The following is a 13,856-nucleotide window of genomic DNA, read 5'->3' as shown; positions in this document are numbered from 1 at the left end:
GGAGGCTCAGAGTAAGTTTGCTGCTGAGTTAAAATTTAGAAGATAAGGCACACCAACCTTTTGGAGATGTCTCCAGCTCTGATACCTCAGACTTCCACCCAAGATTCAGGAAAGACAGTGGAATTTCCAATCTGAAAGAAATTTTTAAGCCATTTTGTAAATCAACTTTAAGGGTGGCTGATAGAAAGAACATGGACTCTGCTACTAACTAGCTCTGTGGCCTTTGGCAAGTTTTAACTTGGTTGAGACTTAGATTCTCTTTCTATCAAATGGAGATAAAAATATGTACTTTTTACTGTAGTTCTAAGACATTTTATGTAGTCTACACACATGACACATAGTCATTATGAGATCCAGCCCTGTTATCCAGGCTCTGTTAAGATGTGTCCATGAGCAAGAAACTCAACACTCCCAGAGTAGCCCTTTCCATTTCTATACAAATCTGACAGCCAGAAATATTCCTTGTCTTAAGCAAAATCTGTTTTCACCTTGAGTCCTGCTTCTGTCCACTAAAACCACATAGAATGAGGTGAATCATTCTTCCACATACCAGGTCTTCAGACACTTGAAAACAGCACTTCTACTCTGAGAATACTTTTTCAACTTTGAATCCCTCACCCCTCTTGTTGTTCTCACCTGGAAACCTCTGCTTTGCCTTTATGTCTTTTAACATGTGATTGACGGCAAGCAAATTGACACTCTAAGTGGATCCAACTAGAGCGGAGGGCAGTAGTAGCATCCTCTCTTTCGCTTAAGAAATGTATTACTCAGGGCCACAGTATCAGTTATGCTGCTGTAACAAAAAAGACTTCACACTAAAATGGTTCAAGTAGGAGAGGAATCTATTTTTCCCTCAGGTCACAGTCTAGAGATGGGCAAGTGGTCCAGGACAAGAGTGTGGTTTGTCCAGGCACTGAGGGATTTTTCACTTTAATGCTCCTCCTGTCTCCTAGGATGTTGCCCTCTTTTATATGATGACTGCTGGTTCTTTGATGCCCCAGACAAGTTCCAGCCTAGAGAGAAGGAGAGGAAGTGGAAGGTGAGCAATGTTCTGACACAGAAGTGAACATGAGTTGTGCTCAGCATTTCTGTTCCATTCTGTCAGTGAGAACTTCGTCACGTGGTCACAACAGTCTGCAAGGGAAACTGGGAAATAAAAATTCTACTTTGAGGATGAGGGGAACAGAGCAGAACACCGTACTTTGCTAACACACTCTGAGTGGACCAGGGGAGAATGAACACAGAAGGAATACCAAGAGTCTCCTTTGTGAGATGATAGGCAAAACTAAAAGTCCCCCAGACTAAAAGAAATTAGAAATAACTAGCAAGAATCAGTACGAGTTGCTAAGATGAAATGAAGGAGAGTAGAAACAGGGTGTCTGTAGCTCCGCGCTGTGACAGGCTGGAGGATAACATGACAGGTGGCTAAACAAATTGCATTGTTGTAGTTGTTTCCTGGAAAATGGGTGACTAAACTCGGTAGATACTTTCACCAGAACGTTGTTAGAAGTTTTAAACTTTTTAAGTCCTACGTATTATAGGTATGAAACAATCTAGTAGAAATCATCTTTCCTAGAAAAAAAAAGTGAGAAACATCTATGAAATGAGAAAAGGTCCGATCTTTCCTGTTCTCTGAAGAAGGGGGACACTGACTAAATACACAGGACTTTCCAAACTCCAATCGCCGTTACCCTACCCTCAGCAGAACAGGCAATTGAATCTGGAAATTCCCAAAATGTCAATAAATGAAAAAAGCAAACAAATTGGGGAAAACAAACATTTTCATTTTGGAGTGGGGTGGGAATAATTACTGTGAAATATGCTAAATGCCTGGCTTGGTTTCTGGTGGTTTCTTGGGAATTTAAGATTTCATTTTCATGATTCATTGGCCACAAATCATTGAAAATGCCAAGAGGTAAAATATACTTTAGGCTAAATGCATAAATCCCCCTTGGCTTGTAGTAGGACTCAAATATTGACATTTAAAAGGAGGAATTTTTTTCTCCATATGGTAACAGCAATCAAGCCCCAGTATCACTGTTAAAAAAATACAACTCCAAGTCGAGACCCTATTGAATATTAGTCAATTAGGCAGCGGCATCATCTCATAAAAAAAGGATACTATGCTCATTAATTTAATTGCTTTTACAGAAGAGAAGCAGATGTTAAAGTGACCACTTTTACATTCCCCATTAGGAAATTCCAACTGATGCACAGTACCCTGGCAGGGAGCAGGGTCTGAGAACGTGTCGTGTGGTAGGCTGGAGGACAGAGCGACTACAGGTCCTACTCGACAGTCTCATGTGGTGCCAACATTTCCCTGGGTAAACTTCCTATTCGAATCTCTTTCAGAAAAGGATAGAGGTTCTCAAATCTGAAATCATTCTTTGGAATGGGAAAGTCCGCATTCTTGAGCGAGAGTGCAAGAGAAAGATTTTGAAATCTTAAAATGAATGCACAGGTAACAGCTCCAGGAGGGTTTAGTTGACTTCTCTCAGCCCCTGTTCTGCGGGATTTCTCTCTTTCTCTTTCCCCAGAGCTAATTCACAATAGCCTCCTTCTAGAATGAGCTTTGAAGTCCTCTGCACACCTGTGTAGATTATAAAGAAAGGAGGCCGAGCTTCCACACCCAAACTCTAAATTCACAATCCAACATGACAGTTAAGACATGCCCTCTAGCATCTAGCTTAAAAATTAAACCCAAGCTTGATATAATCTCCTGAAATGGTTAACCCTTGCCCAGATTTAGCACATATCCCTCAAGCTGGAGAAAGAGAATAGACTCTCCTTGGTTTAGTGTATAACTCTCACTGCAGAAACATATGCGATCTGGGTAGATAGGCTCTTGTGATAGGTGCTCTAGAACGTGGTTAGCGAGAATTTCTGACTATTCCTTATTCTTGGCTCAGGGTCCAAGGGGGACAAAATGCCTACTCCTTCCAGGCCCTTCGCCTCTTCGGCTTTTTGGATTTCTCTTTCTAACATCCCCTCAGTCACAGCTCTTCCCCATTCCTTCTCCTCGGGTATCCCCAGCCCTTACCCTGGGTGCAAGCCCTGGGGGCTGGCTTTCTTTGCTGGTGTAGGTGCTAGGGTGGGATTGAGGGATCGTAGGAAGAGTGCAAGGGACTGGGACTAGAAGAGCAAAACGTTAGGGCTCAGGTTGGGTTGTGGAACTCTATGACCAAGGGTTGGGAGCGGGGAGGGGACAAAGAACTAGCCGTGCTGGACAGGCAAAGGCAAGGGGAAAATAGAGAGGAGGATGTGATTTGGAGCCAAATGTGTGCCCTAGGCAGGAAGCTCCTCACATCCTTCCAACTGGGGTGGGACCAGACTCTGGGCCCAGCCAGCTGCTAGGCCTTGCAGGTGCAGACAGGGAAGTGGCTGCACCTGGCTCCTGTGGGTGTGTAGGTGGAAACTGCAGATAGGCACCTGGTTTCTGGCGACAGATCTGGTTCCGATCCAACACCACTCCCTGACCCCGGGAATGGCGAACTGTCTGGGGTGCCCTCTCCAGTCCACGTCTCAGTCTGGCCTTCATCTTGTGATTGCCGTGAAGGGAGGGGTCCAAACCTTATCACCAGCTCCATGGTAAATCCATCTCTGTGTATTAGCCTGGGAGAGGTAATCCCAAACTGACCCCCCAGGAGGATTCCCTGCTCAGGGCTTCACCGTCTGTTTGGAGGGTTGGGGAATATTTCCTTTACCTGAAGCTCAGAGCTCATGTTCTCAGAAAGCCCGCATGCCCCTAACTGCCGAGCACAACAGCAACAGCTTAGTATGATTAATTAGATTTTTAATTAATGCCTCACTACTTAATCAAGAAGGATCCCTTGGAGTAAAACCCCAACTAAATATTCTTTCTGCCATTAATCCTCTCTGCCTTCTATCAGAGGAAAAGATAGACATGGAATATAACGTATGTGAGGTTTTATTCTCCCAATAAGTCACAAAGATATTATCAGAACAGCAGAAGAGGCTCCAGTTTCTCCCTATCACACTTTCTCATTCTTCGGATTGCTTGGTGTGTTTTCGCTGGGACTCTTTTTCATTTCCATTATTCAACTCATTTTCATTTAATAACATTTATTGAGCAGTAACTGTGTGCTGGGCTTTGTTGTAGGTGCTCTGGAGATTCAAAAAGCTAACACCTGCTCCTACCTTCCGGGAAGCCCGGTCTCAGAGAGGCAGCAAGGTCCACGGAGTGAAAAGATAATTAATACGAGCAAAGGGGAGGTCTGATACGAAAGCAGGACCATCAGCGGGGCTTGAAACTGACTCTGTGACGGCTCCCCAAGAAGAATCCCGAAGCTGGTTTGAGTTGTCATGGTGTCATCATAGACCAAACAGAGTGCCGGACCCTTGACGCACATGACCTCCAATTGTCACAGTTTAGAATGGAGAACAATAAAGAAGTGAGTGCCTTGTCAATGATCCCTCATCCAGGTTGATTCCCCTTGCTATTTCCTCCCTCAGCCCCGGGTCATAATCCGTCAACGCTTTCCCCACTGCAGGTGCTGTCCGAGAAGGGATGTGTCTGCCTTGTTTCCCACTGTATCCCCAGCACCTGGCACAGATCAGCATAAAGTAGAAGGAAGGGGAGAATTGTAAACATGGCAAAGCCATGATCCTATTCCAGAACCGACTCCTTTAAATGTCCAAACTCTTTCTCCTCTAGCACACTGGACTTAGGACCATCAAAATGGGTGCACAGTCCTCAAAATGACTCTGGGAAGGGAAATGCCTACCCTCCTGTAGTCTGCTTGGGAAGGTTGAAAGTCATTCTCATTCCATGTCATTGTCTCTTGTGTATAATGAGTTGCAAGTGGGAGCAAGCAGTCCAGACCAGAAGTAGCAGCTTCCACAGCTGAGAGTGGCCCAGGCCTCTGGGGCGCCCACGCCGCGCATCCATCCATGCTGATCCCCGCCCCCAAGGGTGGAGTCAGTGCCAGCCTTCCCCTGCACTTGGCCTCCAGAGAGACACTGACGCCCTGTCTGCCAGCCCAATGTGGAAAACTTCCCTGTCCTCTTTGTCCAGCCAAATCAGGATTGGCAATCTTCTCAAGAAATTTTTACTCATGAAACTAAGAAAGGAAACATAAAAATAGTTTCCCAGAAGACTAAAATTGAGTATATTTGCTAAACTATATGTACCTGAACTGAGTACAAGTTCAACTCTCCAACTTTGTTGCTTTTTTCTGCCTATTGGGGCTGGTTGCAAAAATAAAATATTCGGTTTTTCTCCAAAGTAGATTTGGGTTGACAGGTCTTCCCAATCTGGTGAGAGCCCTAATCTTTAGAACCTGCTTCCTGGTCGCCTTGCTCAGCCCAGACTCTCTTCCCTGGCTCTGCATTGTAGATAAACTCTCGCCTCTGCAACCGAGGGCTGTGTCCTGGGCGTCTGACCAGGGGAGGTGCACAGAACCTCCTGCTTAGAGGGGCCTCTCCCTTGGGGTTTAACACTCTGCAGTTGCTGCCTTGAAATTCTTAATAATTTGATCTTTGAATTTGTATTTGAAGTCAAGTCCAAAGAAGAATGTGGGGGTGGAGGGAGGAGAAGCAGTTTGCTCATGAGCAAAAGTCCAGCCCCTCTTGCTGACCACTCCCGGGGTGGGTTCTCAGCCACCTACTTCCCCTCCCCCAAAACCCCGGGCACCACCTGGCCTCACCATTGCAACCCTCACCCGGTGACCACTGTTAACCCCACCAGGGATCTGGGCATAGACACAGGGACAGTAGGGTCAGGTTCGCACATCCTGCAGAGTCTTGGGGCTGGACGTAGTGGCAGCCACCCCCACCCTGGTCTATACCACGGTGTAGACGCGTGGACACTGGGCAGAAGAGCCTCTTGCTCAGCCCTGATCCACATACTTTATAGTGTTTCATGCAGAGGTTGCAGAACCCTTAGGGGCCCCCTATCTACTGAAAGTTGGAGAGGTAGGCCTGTAGGAAGCGGGGATGCCAGCCTCGACCCATTGCCCCTGGCCAGAGACCTTTTGTTGGTCTGGTGGCTGCTGGGAGGGAGGACCTAGGAGCCGATGGACCGTGTGCGCATGAGCACCGAGTTGAGGGCAACACCCATAAAGGGGTCTCTGCTTGCCCTACAAACGTTCCCGCGCTCCAGCACATCAAATAATAAATTAAAACAAAACGCACCATGGCAGGCTAAGAGACAGACCCCAGAACGAAAACAGCTTATATTTTAATACCTCTAAAATATTTTTTTCCTGCTCTTTGAACAAGGAGTTTTGCATTTTCATGTTGCCCTGGGCCCTGAAAATTATGTAACTGGTCCTGTTTGCAAATACCCTTCCTGGCATGTTGCTTGATCCTGGGGATGCAAAAGATACTGCCCTGTCTTGCTCCCCAAGCATCTTCCCTCTTGGGCTTCAGGCGAGTCTTAAGTGATCTTGCAGTAGATTCCAGGACTCCATCTCACCTCTGGACCCTACGGCCCTTAACTTGCCCTCGGCATTGACCTTGTGCCCTGACTTGTTTTCTATGGCCAACCACATTTGCCAGAAGTAAATTTCCTGGCCAGAAATCATAACTCAGAGGGAGGCAGCTTCTTCCCATATTATTCTAAGTCGGTCTCTTGGTTTGGTCATTCAAGGGGCCACCCAGGTCTTGCTTTGGTTGCCATCTATATTATAGAACCTGATTTCAACACACCATCCCCTGTGTCTGCTCAAGGACTTTTTAATCTCTTCATTTTCAAAGTCTCCTGTCTAAGATCTGCTCCCTTCACTCCCTGGCTTTTCTGAGAGAAGCCTTTGGTGAGTAGCCTGTCTGCAGAGCAGAGATGATTGAGAGCCTGCAATGAATGACATCCCTTCAACCCAAAGCCACGGTTTTCCGGCAGCTCCACCCACTTCTCCGGCTTCCTGCTGTCACCTGTTATGCCGGCTTCCCAATGAGGATCTTCTCAGATCCTGTCACCACGAGACCTAATGATAAAGACACGTCAATTTTTATTTTAAATTACAGTTATAATTTTAACCAAAAGAAAGGGAATAATTTATCACAACTAAATAGGAAGTAAAACATAATTTCTTACACTGTTTTAAAAATGATATACATAATATATACTGTGTGTGTATATATAAGTATGTGTAACATTTCTTACACTATATATATATATTTATTTAATCCTCTCAACAGTTCTATGAAGTAAATAATGTATTATAGGTCTCATTTTACATTTGAAAAAAAACGAAGGCACAAAATTACAAAATAATTTGTTCATGGTCACAGAGCTGGTTAGCCAGTCTGCGGGGTTCAGACCCAGATCTGGTAGGTGCCCTTAACCAATACACTTGGAGGTACAAGAGTGCAGAGGGGAAATAATGCAGTTGGCACGGACAGAGAAGAAGTCCCAGGGAGAGGGGGACCCAAACAGGACACGGGACGAGGGAGAGGCTTTAGGAAGAAAAGGAGAGAAAGGGAGTGTTCCTGAATCCAAAGCTCTGGGAGTGGAGCCGGCAATCCACATTCTAACAGCCATGATTCTGATCGGTGCTCCGCTGGAGAACCATTGCACGAGTTAACGCGTAAGTGCTCGGGGGCACTTAGTACCTACCAACTGCTTCGTCAGTGTCCAATATTACCACGAGCCATAGGACCACAGATCTTGACGTGCAGGCTTGGCCCTACCCAGGTGCTGCCCTGCTTCTCTGGAACCCCTAGGGGTCTCCACCCCGACAATGTATGGTGTCTACCTTCACGCATGTCTCATCAGACCTTCTGCAACTTCCCCGACCAGCTTGCCCTGCACTGGGAATTCTGGCCCAGCGGGCCTGACACTGTCCTACACACAGCCTGCTTGGTGGGGGCTACGGCCTTCCCAGGTTTCGTCTTGGCAAAAGAAGTCATTCGTTGGGCAAACTGGGTTCTTGCTTAGGGCTTTGCCTGTGAAAATACTTCTCCGTGCCATAAACCGCTCTCTGGACCCCGCAGGAGAAGTCAGAGCAGGATGCTGCCTCAAGTGTATTCCTTCTTCGTGTATACCAAGCTGTTTTGCGCGAACTAAATAAAATAAATGGGTGTGTATTTTTTAGCTACTTGGGGAGACATCAAGTTGGGTCATTTCATCTCTAGAATCTATTGAGCTAGGTGTTTGCAACGATTTACTTACAACAAATAACAACTATAGAAACTGTTTAAGTTTAAATATATGTAACGTGACTTTGTTGCCACTGCGATCATACTTTCTTAACCCGGGCCACAAGACAGTACAACCAATGGGAACTCAGCAGTATCTAGTCCCCACCTAGGTGTCCACTTCCTGGAGCCACTCTTCTGGGCAGCCTCCTAGATGCGGCTTAGAGAGTTCTAGAGACAGAATGGCTGGAAGAACAGACTAACCAATTTAAATCAGGCCTTGATGCAGGGCTGGTGTCATGGTCACCATTTTGAAATTTTAAGGAATTTCTCAACAGAGAGATGGGAATTCTCATTTGGCACCGAGCCCTGCAAATTACGTAGCTGGTCTCCTTAAGACACCTGAGTTGGAAAGGAAGAAGAACAAAGAGACAAAAATCAGCCTCAAGAGTCATTTCTCCATCTCCTCTATTTTCAGGGTTCTCGACTTGAAATGTGTGACCCTCAATGGATAGTATCTCCTCGTTAGTATCGCCATCGTGTCATCTCCTAGTAACACAGAGGGTGAACTTAGATAGACCTGGAGCCACAAAGATCTGGTTCAAAACCTAACTCTAGGGGCGCCTGGGTGGCTCAGTAGTTAAGCGTCTGCCTTCGGCTCAGGGCGCGATCCTGGGATCGAGCCCCACATCAGGCTCCTCCACTGGGAGCCTGCTTCTTCCCCTCCCACTCCCCCTGCCTGTGTTCCCTCTCTTGCTGGCTGTCCTCTCTGTCAAATAAATAAATAAAATCTTTAAAAATGAACAAACAAACAAAAACTAACTCTACAAAGGATCAGCCATGGTGACTCTGGACAAATCCCCCAACCTCTCAATGTCTCTGCTTACCTACAAAATGACAAAACCAATCCCATGCTCCTTACCAGCAGCAGAGGGACGGAAAAATCAAGCGATAAAATGAATATAGAGTGTCCAGCACAGTCCCTGCATGTGGTGAGTGCTTGGTGAATGTGGACTTTAAATACTTAAGGTTACGCATTAGCCCATTACATGCAGAGCGGCAAATTTGTGTCAGATTATAAAGCAAATGCTGGTGACTTTGACTTCCGTGTCCCAGGGAGGGATCTGTGTGAGGAGTGACCTTCCTCTTATTACCTCATATTGTTACTGCTGGTTTAAATTGTTGTCGTTATTGTTCTTTTTATTGTAAATTTGCAGAAATAGACTGAACTTTTGATCTGACATTAAAGTGGGCAGAGTTCCACAGAAAAAGGGAATGGGAAGAGGTGGGGTTGTGAGAAGGGCTCTATAAATGGGGCCAGGTGAGCTGAGCTGTGTCTAGACATACTTGTGTTAGCATATGGGACCTGGCCCCTGTAAATATGTCCATCCTTACAGTTCACTTTTCTTTCTGTTCTAGAGAGCTGGGGAGTGTTTATTTGCTTAGTAGAGTCTCTTTGGATAGATTTTTACAGGAATAGGGATTTGCCTTCTCTTGGACACGTATGGCTAGGAGGTCAGAGTGAGCCCAGAGGTTAGAGAAAATGGTGGCAGTTATTGTGACTCCTAACCCCCCACCGCCTCCTCCTCTTAGCTGGAGGGAGAGAGAGAGAAGGATAAGCTAGCCGGGAAGACTGATTTCGTCACCTCTCAAGGTCATCTCTCAAGGGATAAATCTACCTCAGTCCTTTACAGCACACACACACACACACACACACACACACACACACGCACACACACAACCAGGCAAAATAAAATGTAAAGTACTTCAATTCTCCCTCATAGTAGGATATTAGGTCTCATCTCTTTGTCCGTGAAAATCCTTAGGCGAGGCAGAGACCATCTTGGAGGACGTTTGCCAGGAAGTTACCTGAAGAGTCAGACTGATGAAGCTCCCAGGGTGCCAGGTGGCCACACATTAGGCTTCTTAGTCACATTATTCATGATGAGACTCTAAGGAGATTCGCGTGGATGACATGCTTCGTGCTGATACAATCTTGAGTGATTCGGTGAGAACATTTTGAAAGGCACTGTAAAGCTTTTGAAACATAAATCCAGCCAGTTTGTTATAGCAGCTGAACTGCTGAATGCTACCTTGATGAAGCTAAAACAGGACAGCTTTCGAAGGTTCCCAGATTGAAAGCATCCGAGTGAACATTTGAGTGGTGGAAAAGGAAAAACAACCAGGTAACACCCTGATGCTGACAGCTGGAGATTTTGGTGATGTGGCTTCCCTGTCCCCGGGCACCCAGGGCCCTATCTGTAGAAGATACGTGAGTCAGAGCCTGCCCAGCCAAATCCTGATTCATGACACCACCCCCCAACCCCACCCCACAGCCCCTAGAAGGGGAAACTCAGAATTGCCCTGAGCAGCCAACCCTAGCTACTCTGAATCCTACTCAGTCGCCTGACCTTTCGGTACGTCTCCTTCTCTGCAGGCTCTTCCACCTGGCTGGACCGTGTAGATGGCGTACCTTTGGAGCCGGATGCGTGATGCTGTGGCCATTCTTGACTTGCCCCACATTCGTGGTGTTTTGCTTAAAGACACTTTCTCAGTTGGTGTGGAGAACATGGGGAGTGGTTGAAGTTCCATGAGACCAACCCATATTTTCCTATTTCTCTCTCCCTCTTCAACTTAGAGGGATTTCTAGTTTTGCTCATTTTTACCAGTGACCTGTTTAGTGGGAGCTGAATGACTGTGTCATATAATCAAGAGACAGAACAGACAGACTCCATCCAGAAAAAAAAAAAGGCACAAAGAAACCCTGTTTAAGACCAACCTTCTTGCACGTAAGGGTACTCCCCTGCCCACTCTCGTCTCCCCCAGGGCTTGGCACACATTGTTAAACTGTTTGCTGACATCTCCATCTGATTCCCCTGATAGCCTACTTTGCCCCAGGTCCTTGGCTCCCTTAAACCAAGGTTTACATTTACCAAGAGACAGGTTATAAAATGATGAACTCCTCTTTTTCATTCTGGGCATTTGCTTGGCATGAGATCGCCCCAAACGTTGTTTTTCCACAAACACCTAGTGGAATTACTAATTAATTATCCCACCGGGGGGAGAACAGTTATCAGGAAGATGCACTGAGATCCAGCAGATAATCAAATAGCCGAATTTAATTTAATTTAATTCTGCCTAGAATTCTTTTCATACGACAATTAAGAGTCTAATTCTGGTTTTAGAGCAAGCCATAAAACAAGTCATTTAAACTATTTAAAAAAAAAACTAAGATATTACACAACATTTGCATGGCACCATGTAAGAAGCAAAACGTTGATCAAATTTTGGGCTGACTAAGGCTCACAATTTTCAGCAAAATCAGATATTATAGCATTGGTTTGCCATGGAAGAGCTGCAGCCGTCACCCAGATAGCGAGCCAGTAGGCCCCATCCTGGAAAATGCTAACCGATGACCCTAAGCCCCACTCTTACAAAATGGCAGCTAATTGTCAGATGCCCTGTTTGTTGTTCCCAGACTGCTTCACGTGCTTGACGTTGAGTCACCTAGCCAGAGTAATTGAGTGGGGTACAGCCAAGCCAATGAAAGCCTTGCGCTTAAGAGACTGCCACCACACAGGCCCAGCCCCAGCCCAGCCCTGCCCCAGCCCTGCCCCAGCCCTGCCTCAGGCCAGGCTTGGCCCCTGCCCCGCCTCATCAAGCCGCTGATTGTTTCCAGGGAGGGACCTACAAAGCACTCTGCCAGGGAGTCCCTGTTAGAACCAGTCACTCCCTGGGACTAAGCTGGCCACTGCTGCTAGGGCTTGTCTCTTGAGGCTCTAAGGGTACAATTAATTGCAACAGCTGCAGCTTAATGTGTCCCTAAGCACTTTGTTGATCTTGATGGTAATGGCAACAAGGAAAAAAAAATATCAATATATCTAAAAGGTCAAGGATGTTTCCCCCTGAGGTTCTGCTGGGTGTGGTTTCTACCTAATCATTCTGGGTTCCCATGAAAGCCATGCTGGTTAATTTTTAAACATTAACAATGACAGTTGATGGGTGCATGATTGTTTCTCAGGAATTATTGTTTTTCTGGGCATTTATTTACTCAACCTTTTTAGAATTAAGTTTATAATTTCTATTACTCATAGTGTTAAATACAGGTTACCTGCTTTGCATTTTCTATAGTGGTACATGAGAGAGTTTCTCAGAGGTGTGTGCCTTTCTGAGATTTTAATTAATTGAATAATTTAGTATTATTTGAAGGTGTGTCCATTTACTGCGGAGTTTAAGTTTTAAGATGCATACAAATAGCTGATCCATAAGTCAAAAGTCTGAAAAATGGAAAAAAATTCTCCTGAAACATCAGAGGAGAGATCAAATGCATTCTAACTGCAATGAAGTCTGCAAAATGGAAGGCAGAGAACTTTGAAGAAAGAATGGAATAACTGGAAATAACAAGAACAAACTTGAGAGGGTTCGGAAGAACTTGACACATGAAATACTACTAATGCCCAAGCTGTAGTCAGTGAGGAAAAACATAATGTAAGAAAGATTTCTTCCAAATGGAAACAAGATATCAGAGAGACAGTAAACATTTCAAATAAAACCATTAAATTTTAACATGGTAGAAATGTTCACTCCATCCATTGTCTGTGGGAGACTAGCCAGATGCCCACTAAACCCATCCTGTTTTTCCTGGACACATAGCTAGACTACATTTCCCAGACTTCCTTACAGTTAGCTGTGACCATGTGACTGAGCTCTGGTCAGTGGAATATGAGTGCAAAGCAATGTTCACCCCCCAAGGCTTGGCCCATCCCATGCAATCCTGCATGCTCATTCTCTCTTCCCTCACCTGCTAGACAAATGCTGAGGATCCAGTGGGGTCTTCGGAGCTCAAGGGCATGGCAGAGCTGCTCAAGGAAAGGCAACAGTGCCTGCCAACCCAAGTTGGATGATCACGTACACAAGAAATAAACCTCCATGGATTAAGCCACCGAGCTATAGGGCTTGTTAGATCAGCCCTGCTAACATTCTAAGGAGTCATCTCTTCGGATTGCTGAGTTCAAGATCCATTCAAAGCAAAGTCGATAGGCTACGTGTACTAGGGCGCATTTCTGTTATCATCACAGGGACAAGATCGCTCCAACTCTAAGGTTTAGTTGGGGACAATTTTAGGTTATTGTTGCAAAGCTTTGCTTATTGGACCCTTCAACATCTTAGACTGTAGAACAAGATTCTCCGTGGCGTTTAGAATAAATAAATTAACAAGCTAATAAACAAACAAATTGAATGAGTGAATGTGTAATTATTTTATTAATAACAGTTAAATATACCAGCTACAGTTTTTAAAAAAATCACAAGGGAACTTTTTATCTAATTACATGGAAGATGGAAACACTAAATCTTATTGTAGCCCACCTTCCCTCAAACCTCTATCCTTTCTCCGGTGGGAATTCTCTCCAACCCCATAACTTAAAACAATTAGAATCTCTGTGTTAATGATGCTTAGATCTGTCTCTCCAACCCAGATTCTTCTCCTCAAGATTTGAACCATGTAAGGTTCCTGGATGTTTTCACTTGTGTGCCCAACATAACAGGCATTCAAGTGAATGAATCACTGAGCTGCAAAGGACCAATAAAAATTACCTTTACTGGAGATTGTTGCTTATCTTCTCAGTGTTAATTCCCTGCCACCCCCTTTTCCTTCTAAAGAGAACCCAGATTTGGTTCATGTGACTACACTTTCCCACACAGTAATATCCCCGGGGGAAGCTGACTCCACTCTCAACTCCGGGGGTGGTCTTGGCGAA

General features: G+C 45.3%; 1 long non-coding RNA gene across 3 annotated transcripts in view; it reads left to right on the top strand.

Annotated features, from left to right (window-relative positions):
- The window catches only part of LOC103672664, a 199,248-nt gene extending 187,995 nt beyond the window's left edge, over positions 1–11,253 (top strand). Inside the window, exons 6-9 of one of the 3 annotated variants that reach the window (XR_005833425.1) lie at positions 954–1,039; positions 2,353–2,461; positions 4,121–4,412; positions 10,535–11,253. This is a non-coding gene — a long non-coding RNA (uncharacterized LOC103672664). The remainder of the gene's footprint in view (positions 1–953; positions 1,040–2,352; positions 2,462–4,120; positions 4,413–10,534) is intronic. The other 2 variants (XR_005833426.1, XR_005833424.1) reach the window with 2 other exon arrangements.
- The last annotated feature ends 2,603 nt before the right edge of the window (positions 11,254–13,856 follow it).

This window comes from Ursus maritimus, unplaced genomic scaffold (genome assembly GCF_017311325.1).
Source record: "Ursus maritimus isolate PB19 unplaced genomic scaffold, ASM1731132v1 scaffold_8, whole genome shotgun sequence".
NCBI lineage: Eukaryota > Metazoa > Chordata > Mammalia > Carnivora > Ursidae > Ursus > Ursus maritimus.
The sequence above is the reverse complement of the archived record's forward strand: the minus strand, read 5'-3'. Positions and strand labels throughout refer to the sequence as shown.